The sequence below is a fragment of the Anomalospiza imberbis genome, chromosome 15, assembly GCF_031753505.1.
Source record: "Anomalospiza imberbis isolate Cuckoo-Finch-1a 21T00152 chromosome 15, ASM3175350v1, whole genome shotgun sequence".
Classification (NCBI taxonomy): domain Eukaryota; kingdom Metazoa; phylum Chordata; class Aves; order Passeriformes; family Viduidae; genus Anomalospiza; species Anomalospiza imberbis.
The window spans coordinates 13,719,205-13,735,103 of record NC_089695.1 but is presented as its reverse complement, the minus strand read 5'-3'; the positions used below and the strand labels follow the sequence as shown (position 1 = coordinate 13,735,103).

Below are 15,899 nucleotides of genomic sequence, written 5' to 3'. Positions count from 1 at the left end.
AAGGCACTGCCCAGCCCTGCCAACAGCTGGGCAGCCTGGAACAAGAAACTGCTCACACCCATGTGGCCATCAGCCCTGCACACTTCAAGGTGGGAAATCAAGGCATTACAATGATCAAAATTAGTTCTGTGGTTTCTCCTCAGAGAAGCATTTAAATTTTTCTGTAAGACATCACAAGTCTGAGGAAGGAAAGCTGGAGGGTTTCTTCACACACAGGTGCCAATGCTTCTGGGACCTGTCACCCTTCCATGCCACTGCAGCACCAGCAAGGCTCGAGCACCATGAATTGTCTGCACAAGTAACCCTGCTGACCCAAACTGGGCTCTCTCCAACTCCATGAGTGGAGCAGCAGGAATTTCCTCTCAGCTCCCACGTAGCTCTAGACCTTCTCAGAAGCAGGTGAGCTGCCTTCTCTTGTTTCTCTGAAACGTGCTTCTAACTCACCTCACTCAAGAATGAGTCACACTTCAGGCTTTATTTCTACCTGCCCATAGTATTTCCACTCTCTGTACAAGGGGACAATTAAATCAGTGGTCACCTGTATGGGGGATCATGAAGTACAGCACTGGGACAAAAAGTTAGCTTGAAATTAAATGGAGCAGACCAACACTGGCTGGCTGGAGGCATAAATAGCACACTGACCATTGCAGGCTCATCTGTAACTTGAGCTCAGCTGAGCTGCTTGTGATCCACAATTGCCTCTGTTGACTTTCTTTCCACGTCTCTCTGTCTTCAGGAGTCCTCTTAAAACAAACCCATGACTCCCTCTAAAGTGAGAGAAAACAGAAAAAAAAACCAGGATTTTGCTCAAGCAATGTCATAGGAGCAGTGTGTGGAGGAAAAAAGAAAAATCTTTTGGTGGCACCAGATTAAAGCCTCTCTGATTGGAAAGATGCCCCATGGAGCAGCCACCCATTTGGAATAAACCTAGGCTTTAATTTCAACTGCAAGACACAAGGAGCAGTGTCACTGGGCAGCCTGAGCTGCACCAACAGGGACCTGGCTCAGCAAGGAGTGGCCAGAGCCACCCCTCTCTGTTCTGGGGACACAGCACAAGGGCCAAATGCAGTTTGCACTGGTAAATGACTCCTGCCACCAAGAGTGATGTCAAAGAACATGTCGAGCTACTGTCACACTCAGGGCTCTGCCTTCTCAGGACCAAATGACTGGAACTGTGGCAATTTCATTCCTTTTGGGTGCCACAGCCCTAAAATGGCTCAGGACTGAGAGCCCAGCTGCTCCACGAACGACAAAAGCTTTTTTACTTTTAACTGCAAGTAAAGCACAGCAAATCCCAGATAGAAAGGAAAGCAGAACAACAAAATTAAGTGGAAATATAATTTAATTTTATGTCCAGGTCCTCCACTGACTGGCTGTTTCAATTTTATCACAAGATTTTGAGGCTATTACAGGAGCCTCAAAATCCGCTCTCTCACAAAACAGGCAGCCCGGGTTTCATCTTTAAGAGGACAGAACATTTATCTACAACAAATGACCCCTTTAATGGCAAGGTCACCATAGTGGACCAGAGACAAAATTCTTGATGAGACATAATTTGGAGACCGTGCTGATCTACACCTGACAGTCCTGTAACCCGTGGACAAGACTTCCCTAAGCTTTGGTGAAGAAGATGGCAGTCCAGTGAGTAAATGCTTTCTCCTGCCGCAGTGGAAAGGACTGGCAGCTCCCTTAGCCCTGGCACATGAGGTCACAGGCACCCACCACAACCTGGTGCTTCCGAGAGACCCACAGTGCAAAACAAAAAAGATCCTGGAATGCCAGCCAGCCCTTCTTGAGGGGGTATTTACAAGGGCTGCAGCTTTCTCCTACGGCTCTTCATTACAAGACTTCATAGACATATTTCAGATTCTCCCGCTGAGAATATAGATAAGCTTCTAACATTACATTTTCTATAAAACAGACTCCCAATACAAAGCTAGTGACAAATGCTGGCATCAGAAGCCTGCAGTAATGGCATTCTGTTAGGGTTTTGTAGAGCAATGAACACAGAGTAAAACAAAAGTATCTTCCCAAATTGTAAATTTATTTCTGGAACCCTTAAAATATGAAATTAAAGTTCCTTCTGTGGGCATGCAGAAGCCCTATGTCTTAAAAATTGTATATACAAGAAAGGCTTAAAAACTGTAATACAACATTTGGTTTCAGTCCACATTAGTTCTAGTGCTTGATTTATTCCTTGCAATAAACAGATTAAAGCTTATTACCATTGATAAAGTCAATCTTGTAAACCCCAGAGCGCTGCTTTGAAAATTTCCATGGTGAAATTTGGCAGTGTCATGCAGTGTAACGTGGTAACACTGTGGTGATGTGGCAGTGATGCCCATGCCTCGTTTCCATGATTTCTGATTCTGACCCCACAGCTCTGAACAAAGCTGTAACCTTACAGTTCAGAGAGGGACAAAACCTCCCAAAAAACATAATACCCACAAAATATCACACAAAAAACATACACCACTTCTTTGTCTTCCCACAGTTGCACATTTCATTAAAAAGCCAAATGTTCAAAGATACAGACCACTGAGTTTAACTTCAATACAAGAAGAGTTGATAGAAAATATAATAAAAGAATTGAACAAGTGGGTGCATGATATACCTGGAAAGAGTCAGATATTTTGCAGAGAGCAGTCATGCACAACAATCTGTCAGAATTCCCTGAAGGGGTTAACAAGCACGTGAATGAGGGGACATGGTCTGCAGGGACATGCAGGTGGCTGATACAGTACATGGGGCTTTTCCCAAACCCTTCAGCAAACAGACTCAAGGAATCTTTAAAAGAGCCTTTAAAAAGGTAGGCTATGGTGGGAGAGAAAACAAGGGCAACTTATGGATCATCAACTAAAAAAAATAAAAAGGGAAATAAAGGAAATAATACATCATTTGTCACAATGATGAGAGGCTGTTAACACATCACCTCAGCATCTCTGCTAAGACCTGTACTGGTCCAAATACCTGTTACTGGTCTGAGAAGGGGGCAGAGAGGCAATGAAATGCCAAACTATACTGAAAAGACAGAGCAATTAGGGTAGGCAAAATTACAACTGATGTGAAAGCAGCAGAAGAAACTCAAGACACTGTGATTGGACAGCAAAATGACAGCATAAATTAAATGTTAATAAATGCAAAATATTGCACTGAAATAAAGGAGTATTACTGTCCACATAGACTGACAGGCTCTGAATTAGCTGTTCTAATGCAGAAAAGAGATGTAGTCACACAGCTTTCTGGAAACATCAGCTCATCAGCAACCCAAAAATAATAAGCAAATAATTTTGGAACTTCTACAGAATAGTATCAAGGCTGAAATACAAAATGCCATGCCAGAAACTCTTGATTTATCTGCATTTTAAAAATGCATCTATTTCTGCTTATGTCATCTTTAAAAGAAAACATATGAAGACATCATATGATGTGATGGGTCAGAAGACCAAATTTTTTTTCGGCTTCACTTTGCTAAGAATGCATCAGAAGCATCAGAATGCATCTAAAGCTTGAAGAAGAGCCAACACACAATCAGGTGTGATCCATACCACACACAGGATGCTGGGCTACATGAGCCTTTTGTCTGACCATTGTCTGCATTGTTCTTATATTCTTGAGAGGTAGAACACACAGAAAGGACAATTTCTGCCTCCCTGTGAAGTGCTGGTAGGATAAGCCAGAGCATGTTTAGATAAACTGTATTAACTGGGCTGTGATCTGCAAGAGACTTCTCTCATTTCCACCTGCCCTGGAAGCAAAGATATTTAATAAGACATTGACCATTCAGCTCACAATGTGCTATAAAATTTTACCTTTGGTCTTATTAGGATAACAAATGGGAAATATCATACAAGGCTTGAAATCATGGACTAGATTAGACTCAAATTGCTTCATAAGTTAGAGAAGAAAAAACACCCTCCAGAGCAATCTCCTATCCCAAAAAGGACAGATTCAAGCTAGCTGAACACTTTATTTTCTATTTCCATATGAAAAGCTGCATATTCTGTTTTTTGCCTTCACAAAAAACAACTTTTGTGTATAAAGAGTATACATAAGCACAGCACTGAATATTTAAAATACCAGATAAGAGGCTCAGGTTGGGTTGGAGCACCCCAGGTCCATTAGACATTTTATGCTGTTGTAACCCAAATATTCAGGTCCAAACTAGATGAAAAGCCAAATTCAAGAAGATCAGAAGTTTCCCATAATAAGTGAAGGAAAACAGAAGAGCCAAAAAAGAAGTATTTTGATCCCTGTAAGAACATTCTTGCTTATCACAAGAAGACCAAGGGGTTTTGTGCCATTAATGACAGAACAGCCTTTTCCCACCTGAAAATCAAATCTTATTTTCCTGGACAAACAACAGGCAAGAATGGAGCCAGTCACGTGAGACAGCTGCTCTGTTACATCAGCAACACATGGATGCTAGACCCTATCCCTAAAAACATAATTTCCACCCCCACCAACTACCAATTGCCCAGGATGTTAAATTTGCAGAAATCATTTTTTACTTAGTTCTTTAATCCCCCCATAGCTCTTAATGCCTCTTCCTCTCCATGAGCCAAAAATACAATAGAATGACAAAAATCCTGGCTTGCTGGACATTCTGATGCTCAGAAAATTCCTACATAGAAACTACTAATTCACAAAATCATAAAAGAAACACTTCTGTTGCTTACAAAATTTCCATGCTTTGTATTATTTTTCAAAAGATTTAACTATATTCCCACAAACACCAGTTCAGCCTCACAGGCACTACCCCCCTTCAACCTTTCAATGAAGGCAGTTCATAACAGTGCTGCTGAAAATAAGAACAAAGGAGACATTTAAGTGCACCATTTTTCAATATCTGACTCAACGATAATAACTGTAATATCCTCCATGTCAGTAATAAGACAACTGTTAAACATGATACTTAAAATCATTCACCTCTGACTTCACAAAGCTCTTTCAGGAAATGCCTGTTTCCAGAAAACTCCATTACTGTAACACTCAGGAATCCGTGTGTAGGTGCTTTTTCCCTAAACCAGTACAGTACCCACCTTCAAGATTACTTTCAAATAGAGAATTAAGCGTGCAATGGTGTAGAACATCAGCCTGCATAAGGGCCACATCTGCCACATCCACCAGCCTGGGCAGAGGAATTCAGAAGTACCTGTTGCTCAGCAGGCAGAAATCCACTGCTGAAGTCAGACAGAAAGAAGAGGAACAAAGAAAACAGGGGGGAAAAAAGAGAAAAATATCTAACTGATTTAGTTTTCAGACAATTCAGCCAACACTTCAAATCTTTTAGTCACACCTTCAAAAACCATCATCTGTAGGTAATTAATTATTGCATGCCTGACTTCACTCTATTTTTACTGACATGAGTGGCAGTAGAATTGGCCTATTCCCTACTAGCTAACTCAAACCAGTAACTGGCTCTTGAATATCTTGTTTAGATCTAATATCTTCTTTTAAGTATCCATTTCTGGCAGAGCATAAAATAATCAACCTATCAAAGCACTGCAGTTTCATCATTACTCCCCCAAATTAATCATGTTTCAGTACATGCAAGGCAAGCCTTTTGCAGCACGCTGGTAAGCAGGAACAGATAAAAGTGGATTTCCCAGTGCCCATACTGAAACAGTAATACAGCTAATGATTTCCTGAAAACCACTAGTGCAAGCTCTGTAAAAAAAACCTGCAAAATAATTCAACTCTCAGGAGCAACATGTAAGCAGAAAACTGAGCTGTTAACCTGACTACACTACAGAAGAATCGTAGCCCTCACAGGGTAAGTAAGGTAAATGCTTGACTTAAAGTCTGTTTTAGCTTCACTTCTTCAAGAAGTCATGTATACTAAAAAATAAAACTTTGAAGTCGCAGTATCTGTGAACTTCATAAGGTAAAACTCCCCAAATACAGGGTTACTGCTTTACCTGATCATGACAGTAACAACAGTGAATTTTATTCTCCTTCAGACAGATAGTACAAGGCAGAAAATCCACTTACATCCCATTCATAGCCATAAAATAAGTTGCAAGATGAGCGAGGCTGCCCATGCTGCCACCCAAAAAAGGGCTTATGGTGTCTGCATAAACGATTTTGTATTCAAATAGAAACAGAGACATTGGCAGGTTTTTTTGTAAGTCATGGAAAGGCTCTCAAACTCCAACCCACGGCTGTGCATTTGGTACCTGAACAACCCTTCCTTCAGCTGAAGCTTCACTGCCCAGCTCCACTATCAGATGTCACACTTGCAAAAGCCTAAAAGTCAGAATAAAAGCTGGGGCGTTGGTGCAATGCACAGTTTTGAAAGACTTCAAAAACTTACTGGAGCAAGACAAACTGCACAGGAGTCTCCCACAGGAAGCCAGGCCAGCAGCAGCCCAACAGCTCCCAGTTAATTAGCTGTTTGCTATGTAGAAAAGAGGCTGTAGGAAGTGCCCAGTGCTGCATCCTCATTTGTGCTTCTCTCTGATCCCTACTGCAGCAACGCAGTCCCGAGTGAAGCAGAGCTCATTATCCAGCAGAGACAAACTCTCCTGAGGAGAGAGGTGTTTCTTGGGCTGTTAAACAGCATCAGCTCCATCTGGTCACCCTCTGCCTGCCCTGAGCAGAGCACGAGAAGCCCATGCAGGTAGGGCTGGAATGAGGAATGGAGCCTGGTCTCTGGCAGGGATGGAACACGGACCCTTCTTCATAACTGGTTTGGAGGACAGGAAAGAACATGGGAAGTTCAGGCCTTGGTTGGATTTCCAGTGCAGAGGATGGGAAAGCCTTCATCAACTGGTCCTCCCTGGGTGACCAGCACCTCTCAACAATGTCCCTTCTGCTTTCCTAACAGTACATTCCACATTTGCCTGTTAGGCACATTTCCCGGTCTAAAAGAGAGTTAAGACCCTCATCTTCACCCTCTGTGGGCTCTTGACTCATGCTTTAAGAGAACACATTTATTTAGGAAGTGCCCAGTGCAGCCAGGTCACGATTTGTGCACAGGAAAGTTTGGAGCCTGCTCCACTGCAGCTCCTCTTCCAGGGCCAACAGCTTCATCTGCTCCACCTCGTCAGCCCCTCAGGAAAGAGCACCTCATTCATTTCAGCACTGTAGGAGCACTAACACTCTGCTCTGAAGAGCACAGCCCCAAAGCTGACCACATCACCCTCAACAGGGAACGAGCCAGGTCGCCACAATACGGATTTGTTCAATCAAATTGCAAGAACTTCTCATTGGTTTTTTTCCCCTTTCATGCTTAGCATCCTGCTTTCATCTGGCAGCATTCTAACAATTGTTTTCTTATCACATTAAACTGACATCTCTGACAAAAAAACAAATGTCTAATTCTCCTGGATCTCCTCACAATATGCTACAGGGGAGCAAATCTCTACTGAGCAATGCTGTCTATTAGCCTGAGCACAGGTTTTGTTCTGTCAACAAATTCCCATCCTCAAAAAACCCAAACAAACAAAACCCCAAACAAACAAAAACAACCTCCCCAAACATTAAAAAAAAAAACAAACTAACAAAACTCCACAAACTTGTCACAATCTCACAATCTTCTGTTCAAACTTCATCCCCTCCCAAAAATAGCAGGCCAGCCCTCCAGCCAGTGGCAGCACTGGCACAGTGCCTAGGAAAGTAATGGAGCTGCACTGATTTACAACAGTTAAAAATCTGACCTGGAGATGAGTCATGGGCTTTACCTGCTGTTTGAATTGCAACTAATTCAAAGGGTTTGGTTTGGTTTTGTTTATCTCTGGATGTGTTGTAAAGGTTCAGTCACTAAAGGTCAATTCCAACACTTCAGAAGTATTTAGGAAAGCTCCTGAATATTTAGGATGTGCTTGGATGTATGAGATTTTTCAAGCATGCTGCTTCTTGGATTTAGACTCATCTTTTCTATCACAGTCACCCGCTCTGCCACCTGAAATAGTCCAGTAACCTACACATTGAGGCAGCTACTTTTGATTAAGAGGTGAAAAATAACAGCTTAGATCCAAGAACCAAAACGAGAAGAGGAAAAAAAAAAAATCAAGCAGGGAGGGAAGCTTTGGGACTCTTCTTCCTGCTGTCTGTCAGAGAAACGTGGCACTGTCTGTTTCTGGGTGCCTTCAGCATTATGGTCTCTTCTCCCTCTGCTGAGCAATCCAAGCACTACAGAGAGTGACACAGCTGCCTGCAGCAAGAGGTTCTTCAGTCGTGTCAGGATTACATAGGAACAAACTTTATTTCTCAGGCTAACAGCAGAAAAAAAAGCAAGGAACGGGCAGGAAGATGTGCTCAGCCTCCTGCTCCCTTCCTTGCCCACAGAGATGTGGACTGAGCTGGGCTGGGGCTGCCAACACCACAGCTCAGCTCCAGGCTGGTGAAACCAGAACCTCAGCTGGTGACTGACCAGGGAAACCCCAGGAGAAGGCAGGAAGCTTTTAATTAAATCGTTTTCCCTTGCTGCCACACTGCCGAAGAAGAAATGAGCCTGTCTATCTGCTCACGCGGCTTCCATGCAAGGAAGAGGTGAAGCCACTACAGCAGCATTTCACCTGCTGGGAGGTCACAGCAAATCTTGCTTCATCCCAACAGTGGGCAACACATCCCTGGATGTGGTCCCAGCACTGCTCTTCTGCATTCATGGTAATTCTTCAGCACCCAACTTGACAAACCCTATGGGACCAAGAGGAGAAATAATAGGTATATTATCATAACCCAATACTACCAAGCCTACCACTCTGCTATGCATTAGATTCATGGAGTTTTCTGTGCAGCACCACAATCTCAAAAGCATCATTAATTCAAAAAAAAATAAAAATAACAGAGCTCCAATATCCATATCAGATTCTAGGGTTAAACTGAGTGGTAATCCTGAGATTTTACAAAGTTTTCACCTCCATGAGGAACCACTATCCTTCCTTGCTAAGCAGAAGAACGGATAATCACCCTAGGGCTCCATCTTTAGTGAAAAATAAAATCCCCTATTTCTCAAAGACAAAAAAAGAAAAACAACCCAATACTAAATCCCTTTTCACTAGCTCTATCCAAATTCACAGCAGCTAAAAATATGTCAGAAATCAAGGTGCAAGTGAAGACAAGAATAAAGAAAAGGCTTAACACCAGAATGGCAAGATTTCAAGCGTGACCCATTGCCTGGTAATGTCAATGGGATCCTTTTGAACCGTTTCCAAACAAGTCAGATACAGCTCACCTGACATGACTTGTTACTGAGAGCAGCTGATGGAGGTAGAGAGGAAGAAGGCAAAGAATTCCCAGGGAAAACAGATACAGGACTCGCAGCAGCCCTTGATCAGTGGGTGGGGGAAAGCATACTTTTGTTTCTTTTAAACATTTCCCCCAAAAAGGAGAGATACAGCAGCCTTCCCACGGATCCATCTTAAACCCAGGCAAGGGGAGAATGTAAAGAGTAGCTAAAACCTAAGATTTTTCAAGGTTATCTAAGTAGACATTGCAAGTTTCTTTATGGTGTTTAGTAACCTACTGCCCCCCGAAAAGTCAGTATGTTTTCAAACTACTCCAGGCATATTCAGCAGACATCTGCTATTAAAATCAATGAGAGACAAGCTGTTAGCTGTACATTTTGCTGGAAAAGCTGCAGATGAAATGCAGAAAGCTCCTATGCTTTCACTCCACATCCAACAATACAAACATTTTCAGTTACCTCATAAATCAAAGTTTGTCATTAAGCTGCACCTAATGTGCTATCTTGCCCAAACCTCTGGAAAAGCATCGAGGCAGCTGTTGATTTTTTTTTTTTTTTTTACAATCACTCAGGAAACATTTCACAGGTGAAAAGAACCATGGGCTGCTGCAAATCCTCTGTGACTGTTGTAGGGCCAACAGGATCGAGGCATCTGTAAAGTATCTCAGTGTGTGTGAGCTTTCACACTGAGATACTTTCCACTCCAAGCACACCTAAAGGACTTGATGTAACCTGATAACAGAGTCTCAGATTCACACAAACAAAATAAAAGCAGGAGCAGACAATGAAGAAAGTTAATTTTTCACCCAGAGAACTGCAGTGTTACAAAATTGCCCTGGAGGATTTAATCAATGAAAGTGAATCTTGTATATTTTTCTCCAGTATTCCCAAAATAAGTCAGTAAGATGCCAGCACTCTCTCAGTATAGAGCGACCATTTTCCAGTAAGCTTGAGTTAAAATCTTTATCAAAAGAACTAAAGAAATGCATTATGATTTCAGAGAAAAATAGTAAGCACAGAAACAGAAACAGCAGGATAACCTCACAAGGCACAATAGGTTTTCAGAAAAACTTTTTTACTTCTTTTATTCCCAAGGATGATTAGAAGCAAATGAAAACTACTCTAAACCAGACATTGCTGGTGCACAAGAATACCTGCAGCTACCCTGGCCTTTAAGAACAGCAGAACATCTGAAAAATGCACACCACCATCAGGCACTATCTAAAGGCATTTCCACATCCAGAACCTCCTCTCCCATGAGGAAAACACACCTAACTTGTCCATCTGCTTCCTCACAAAACCTCCCCATACATCCAAGCAACTCCTATTGCACCCTCCTAATAACCCATCAGCCCAAGGATCTGTGCAGGAGTGCTGGGTCCATACACATCACCCAAAATAAACAGCAGCAGACCACATTACATAACACACTTCTGTGTAATTATAAACACTTGAAAAAATGCCCCAGCCTGTCTGAAGGGCTGCACACCACCTCTGTCTCTTGGTCAAATGACCTGTAGGCAGGGAGCTTTCTCAAGTCCTAAGTCAATTTACAATCCCACCTTCAGCTGGAGCTTGGATAAGCTGTTTCTCTGAGCATTAAAGGAAAAAAAAAATTAAAAACCCCACCACAAACAAAAGAACCCACCTCCATCATTTCCTCTTTGTAATATTCGGTTTACAGGCACAAACCAGAAGAGCTGTCACTTCTTCAGTTTTAAAAGCTTTCAGCAAAATTAGCTATTCTAAGCTACCTGCAAAGCAAAGAGGTGCAACTGAAAAACATCATGGGCGTACTATCCATGACTCTTGGAAGTTTCCAGAAGGCAAAATAAGGATACAGTCAACATGTACAGTGCATTCCAACACAAGGATTTCAAGGACTTCGAGGGGCAAAGACAATGGTAATTTTTCTGAGGCAAGAAGATTATTGCAACAGTTGTGCCTAGGCTAATCAAAGGGTTTGGAAGCAAGGCTCACCCTCTGTATTTCTGAGAGGTGATGCTCTGAAAACAGCTTTTACTACAACAAATCTTGTTTCAAAATAATGACCCTTATTTTTCCATTTATCAGTATAATTTCTTCCTCAAACTGGCATTCAAAAATATACCCCTTCCTTGGGAGAGGAACAAAACAAAAAAAACCAGCTTGAAATACAGGAGTGGATTCTCAACAGACATACATCAACATGAGGAGTCGATTAAATTATGTTAATTTATGCCAAATGAAACCTAACCAGGATTTCTCTCCTTCGAGATGAGGCTGGGACGATTACAGTCATTTACAGCAGAAGCTAATCCTCATCACACAGGGCACAGGAGCTCTTTCCCATGCCTATGGAATGTCACCGAGCAAACACATCTGTTAGCAGGAGGAGGACTCGGGTCAGCACACTGATGGAGCAACGTCACTGGCTGACCTATTCTGCCCAGCACACAATGGAGAGTTGTTCATTTTTCTTTTCAATGAAACGCTATGCAAGTGTTGATTTAATGGTTCATTCATCAACTCCTCTGAATATTAAGCAATTCATTTTGATTTAATTTGAACAATTCAATTGCACCCATACTTCCTCCCCTTGAAAAATGTGAATTACTGCTCAGGGAGAAGCTGTTTTAAAAGTTGACTTAACAGGAAGCACTTAGCTCCATGGGCTTTATACCCTTTCCTAGTCTGATATATATTTATACCAGACTTTTTTCTTCTCCTGTTACATATTATACATTAAATTTACAAACGCTAAAGCAAAGACATTTCAACAAACATTCTTAATACTGCAGACCAAAAGGCATCTTCTACATTAGCTACTCCCTAAGAAGACCACCAGAAAACAAAGTGCATCATCAACAACCAACAACCCTGAGAAATTCTGCAAAACCCAGGCAAAGGAGCCTCTCATTGAAAATCCCTTACTTTTCTTTGAAAGTTTGCATTACCGGATACATTCTCCCAACGCGGGCAAAACACCGATCCATGCAGGAAGCACTGGAGCTTCGGTCTCACCTGTAAGCAGCACCTCGCACCTGCGAGTCGGCATCCCGCAGGGCTCGCACCGCCCCGCTCCGCTCCGCAGCCCCGCGGCTCCGGGGCGGCTGCCGGGACCCGCCTGCGGCTCCGACCTCCGGCAGCGGCTCCGGGACCCGCCCGGGTGGGGAAACCCCTCCCGGCACCACCGCACCTGTTGGCCCGCGGTCCCCGCCGCATCCCCCGCGGCTCCCAGCGCTTTTCGCTGATTCTGCCCGGTTTGTGCCCGCTTTCACCTGCTGCTCGCAGGTGCCGAAGGCGCTCTCCGCAGCCCCCCCCATGTCCGCTGTTAACATCCAGCCCGGCAGCCCCAGTCCGAGGGGCACTTCCAGAGTCCCTTCCCCAAGGGAGCCTCGCCCCCCGCCGACACCGAGCGTCCCCCGCAAAGCTCGGCCGAGCCTTCCAGAGGGACGGGCAGCGTCCGCATCTGCCAAGAGACACTTTTCCCTCCGGGAATGCCAACACGGAGCCACCGCGCTGCGAGGGAGCGATGCGAGGGAGCGATGCGAGGGAGCGATGCGAGGGAGGGATGCGAGGGAGGGATGCGAGGGAGGGATGCGAAGGAGGGATGCGAGGGAGGGATGCGAGGGAGGGATGCGAGGGAGCGATGCGAGGGAGCGATGCGCGGGAGGAACCGCGACCGCGACTCGCCGGGGCGCGGGGAGCACCCGAAGGGCCGCGTCCCCCCGCGAAGGGCAGCGCCGGCCAGAGCCCGAAACTCCGCCAAGTCCGAGCGCGGGGCCGGCCCGTGGCGGCACTCACCGGGGCGGGGGCGGGCCGGGCCCCTCAGGAGATCATGCCGGCGGAGCGCGGGGCCGGCGGCGGAGCGGCTGCTCCGGCAGCGGGGGCGCGGCGCTGCTCGAGCCGCGGCGCAGCAGCCGCGCCGCCCCCGACACGCGGCCGCGGCGCCCCGGCCCGCGGGGGGGCGCGGAGAGGCGGGCCCGGCCCCGCTGCGCCCGCCCCGGCCGCGCCTCCGCCCGCCGCACCCGCGGCAGCGACGGCCGCGCCGCTGCCTCCCGCCTCTGATGGCTCTTCTTTTTCTTCCTCCCTCACCCCCCCCCCCCCCCCATTATTCCTTTTTTTCTTGCACCCCACTTTTTTTTCCCATTTCTCCCACTGTTCTTCCCTTTCCTGATTTCTCTCCTTCTCGCCATTCCCTCCCATTTTCCCATCTCTCTTTTTCCTGCCCCCTTTCCCTTTTTCTTGCCCCCTTTCCCTTTTTCAACCACCTGCTCCATTTCCCTCTGCATTTCGCAGAATCACAGAGTCGTTCATGTGTGAAAAGACCTTTGCGATCAAGACCATCAAATCCAGCTGCTACCCCAGCACTGCTAAGCTGTGTCCCAAAGTACCACACCTGCACATCACTTAAATACCTCCAGGGATGCTGGCCCCACCACTTCCCAGGGCAATCTCTTCCAGTCCTTGATAATCTTTTCTGTGAAGAATTTATTTCTTATATCCTATCAAACCTGCGCTGTCGGAGGTTGAGGCTGTTTCCTCTTACTGCTTTCTCCTTGGGAGTCGAGGCCAATGCCCCACCTGGCTACAGTCTCCTTTCAGGTAGTTGTAGAAATCGCTAAGATCTCTTGTGAGCCTCCTTTTCTCCCGGCTTAACATCCCCAGCTCCTCATAAAACTTGTGCTCCAAACCCTTCAGCAGCTTCACTGCCCTACTGTGGACACTGCTTTCTCTAGTCATCCTTTTTTTAATTGACTTTTTCCTTCTTTTCCTTTTTTTTTCCCCATCCCTCTCCCTGCCAAAGCCTTTTAGCAAAGCAGACTGTGCCCAGCAGCCAAGTGGCAGCAGAGGTTCTGCCACCCAGAGTGGTACAAAGGCTCCAGCAGCAACACAGCTCCTTTTCCCTTGGAGCTCCATGTGTTGGAGAGGGAATCAGTGGAAATTGGTTTTTTGTACTCCAAAAAGTTGGTTGTTTTGCAACCATATGCATGCTTTGGGTCTAGCAGATGGCAACGAGCGCTTTCCTTCCACATTTTACTCTGGAGCTCAGTATCAAGGTAGAATTTGCAATAGGTTCAGCAGCTACTGATTAATAGTTGCTAGGACAGGTTAAACTGGTGTTCAAGGAGAGTTTTACATCACATGTCCACTTGCTGCTGTTCCCTTCCCTTTATGGGCCTGGGTCTTCCCTTAAAATTCCAATGAAGTGCCAGGTTTGGTTCATCAAAGGTCTGTAAAATAATTTCCAAGCTAAAGAACAGGGGCTTCACCATATAACCCTACACCAAAGCCTCTACACATGCACTACTTCCACCTGTTGTGCATTATATGCAAAATTTCTGTTGTACATTATATGAAAAAAAAAAGTTCATATTATCTCCAGATTAAAAAAAAATTACTGACGAAATCTGACAGACCAAAAGAAAACAAAAGCATATCAACAAAACTGGCAAGTATGAACCACTGTAAATTTTATCAAGTTATTTTATCAAGCAACAAATTTGGCCTATGGGTCTTCATTTTCTTTTCTGTTATTCTTTAATTTTAATACTTCCCTTTTTAGTACTTATTAACTGGTGTTGTCTTTTGCTTGCACTGATTTGCAAGTGGATTCAGTTGGCCAGCAATGGCAGGGAATGCTAATTCCATTTAGTTACCGGAAAAAAGCAATAAAAAAAATATGTTTCCCTAAGGCCTCAGCCCACAGTGATGAAAAATCCAGACCAACAAACATATTTTTGTTAAAATTAGTTTCATGTGTCCTGTCTTTTCCCACAGAAAAATAAAAATAGGAAAACAGTCCACTAGGCAAACTGAAAGATAAATGATGGACCCTTCCCAGCTCTAGTAGTTTTATCCCAAATATATCCCCAAGCTGGGGACAGAGTGACAGTGTGTACCCCAGAAGTGGGCAAGCCCTAATCACATTTCAGATGTGCCACATACAGCCATAGCTAAGATTATTTAAAGTTACGGGGTCAGTGACAGCAGCAGCTGCTGCTCCTGACCTCAAGGGAATCACACTCCTGGGTTAACACAAACTCTTGTCCCTCCATTCTCACTGGGGCTTACTGGGATATGAGTGGTTCTTGGAGCTGCTGCAAAGGGTTCCCAGTGCTGAGCTGACCACTGGCAGGGGTGGGCTGCAGGGCCAGAGGGAAATGCAGCACAGGCAAAGATAAAATAACTGCTCCTCTTACAGATTACTCTACTTATTTTCCCTGCCTTTAGAAAGGAACAGCTGCTACTCAGGTTTGCCAGCACCCAGAACTCAAAAACTGTGAGAGACTCAGAAATAGGACGATTGTCTGTAAAACAGACTGATGTCGAGGCAAAAAAAAAAAAAAAAAAAAAAAAAAAAAAAAAAAAAAAGCCTCTTTTCATTTATTTAGGCTGTGATTGCTAAGTCTGCAGAGATCCTTTTTTTCAAGCTTTTTCCTTGGTCCTTGAGGAGCAGAGATCCACTCTTTTTTTTTCCCTCTTTTTTAAATGAATGCTGGGATTCTAACATAATCAACTAATTCCAGGAGCTGAGGCTTCAAGATAAAAAGAAAAGTATACCATGTCACAAAGCTCACAATGCAATCTCATTGCATTGGCTTTGGCAGCAGTTCACTTGGCTCTGGAAATAATAAAGTGGGAGACTGAAATGACAAACAAACCGGAGATCCAAACCCAAGTACCACCAGGGAATGCTAAGCAGATGGCCAGCAAAAGACCA

The 15,899-nt window shown here is 44.5% G+C and overlaps 1 protein-coding gene across 7 annotated transcripts in view; it reads right to left on the bottom strand.

Moving 5' to 3' along the window:
• Positions 1-15,899, bottom strand: part of SGCD (sarcoglycan delta) — a 393,778-nt gene that overhangs the window by 289,303 nt on the left and 88,576 nt on the right. For 3 of the 7 annotated variants that reach the window (XM_068205998.1, XM_068205994.1, XM_068206001.1), the window contains exon 1: positions 4,680-4,814. The exons of 1 other annotated variant lie outside the window; for it this stretch is intronic. The gene's annotated coding sequence lies outside the window, so the exon portion shown is untranslated. Of the gene's footprint in view, positions 1-4,679; positions 4,816-12,371; positions 12,497-12,979; positions 13,120-15,899 lie in introns of those variants that run through there. 3 more of the 7 variants (XM_068205995.1, XM_068205999.1, XM_068206004.1) reach the window with 3 other exon arrangements.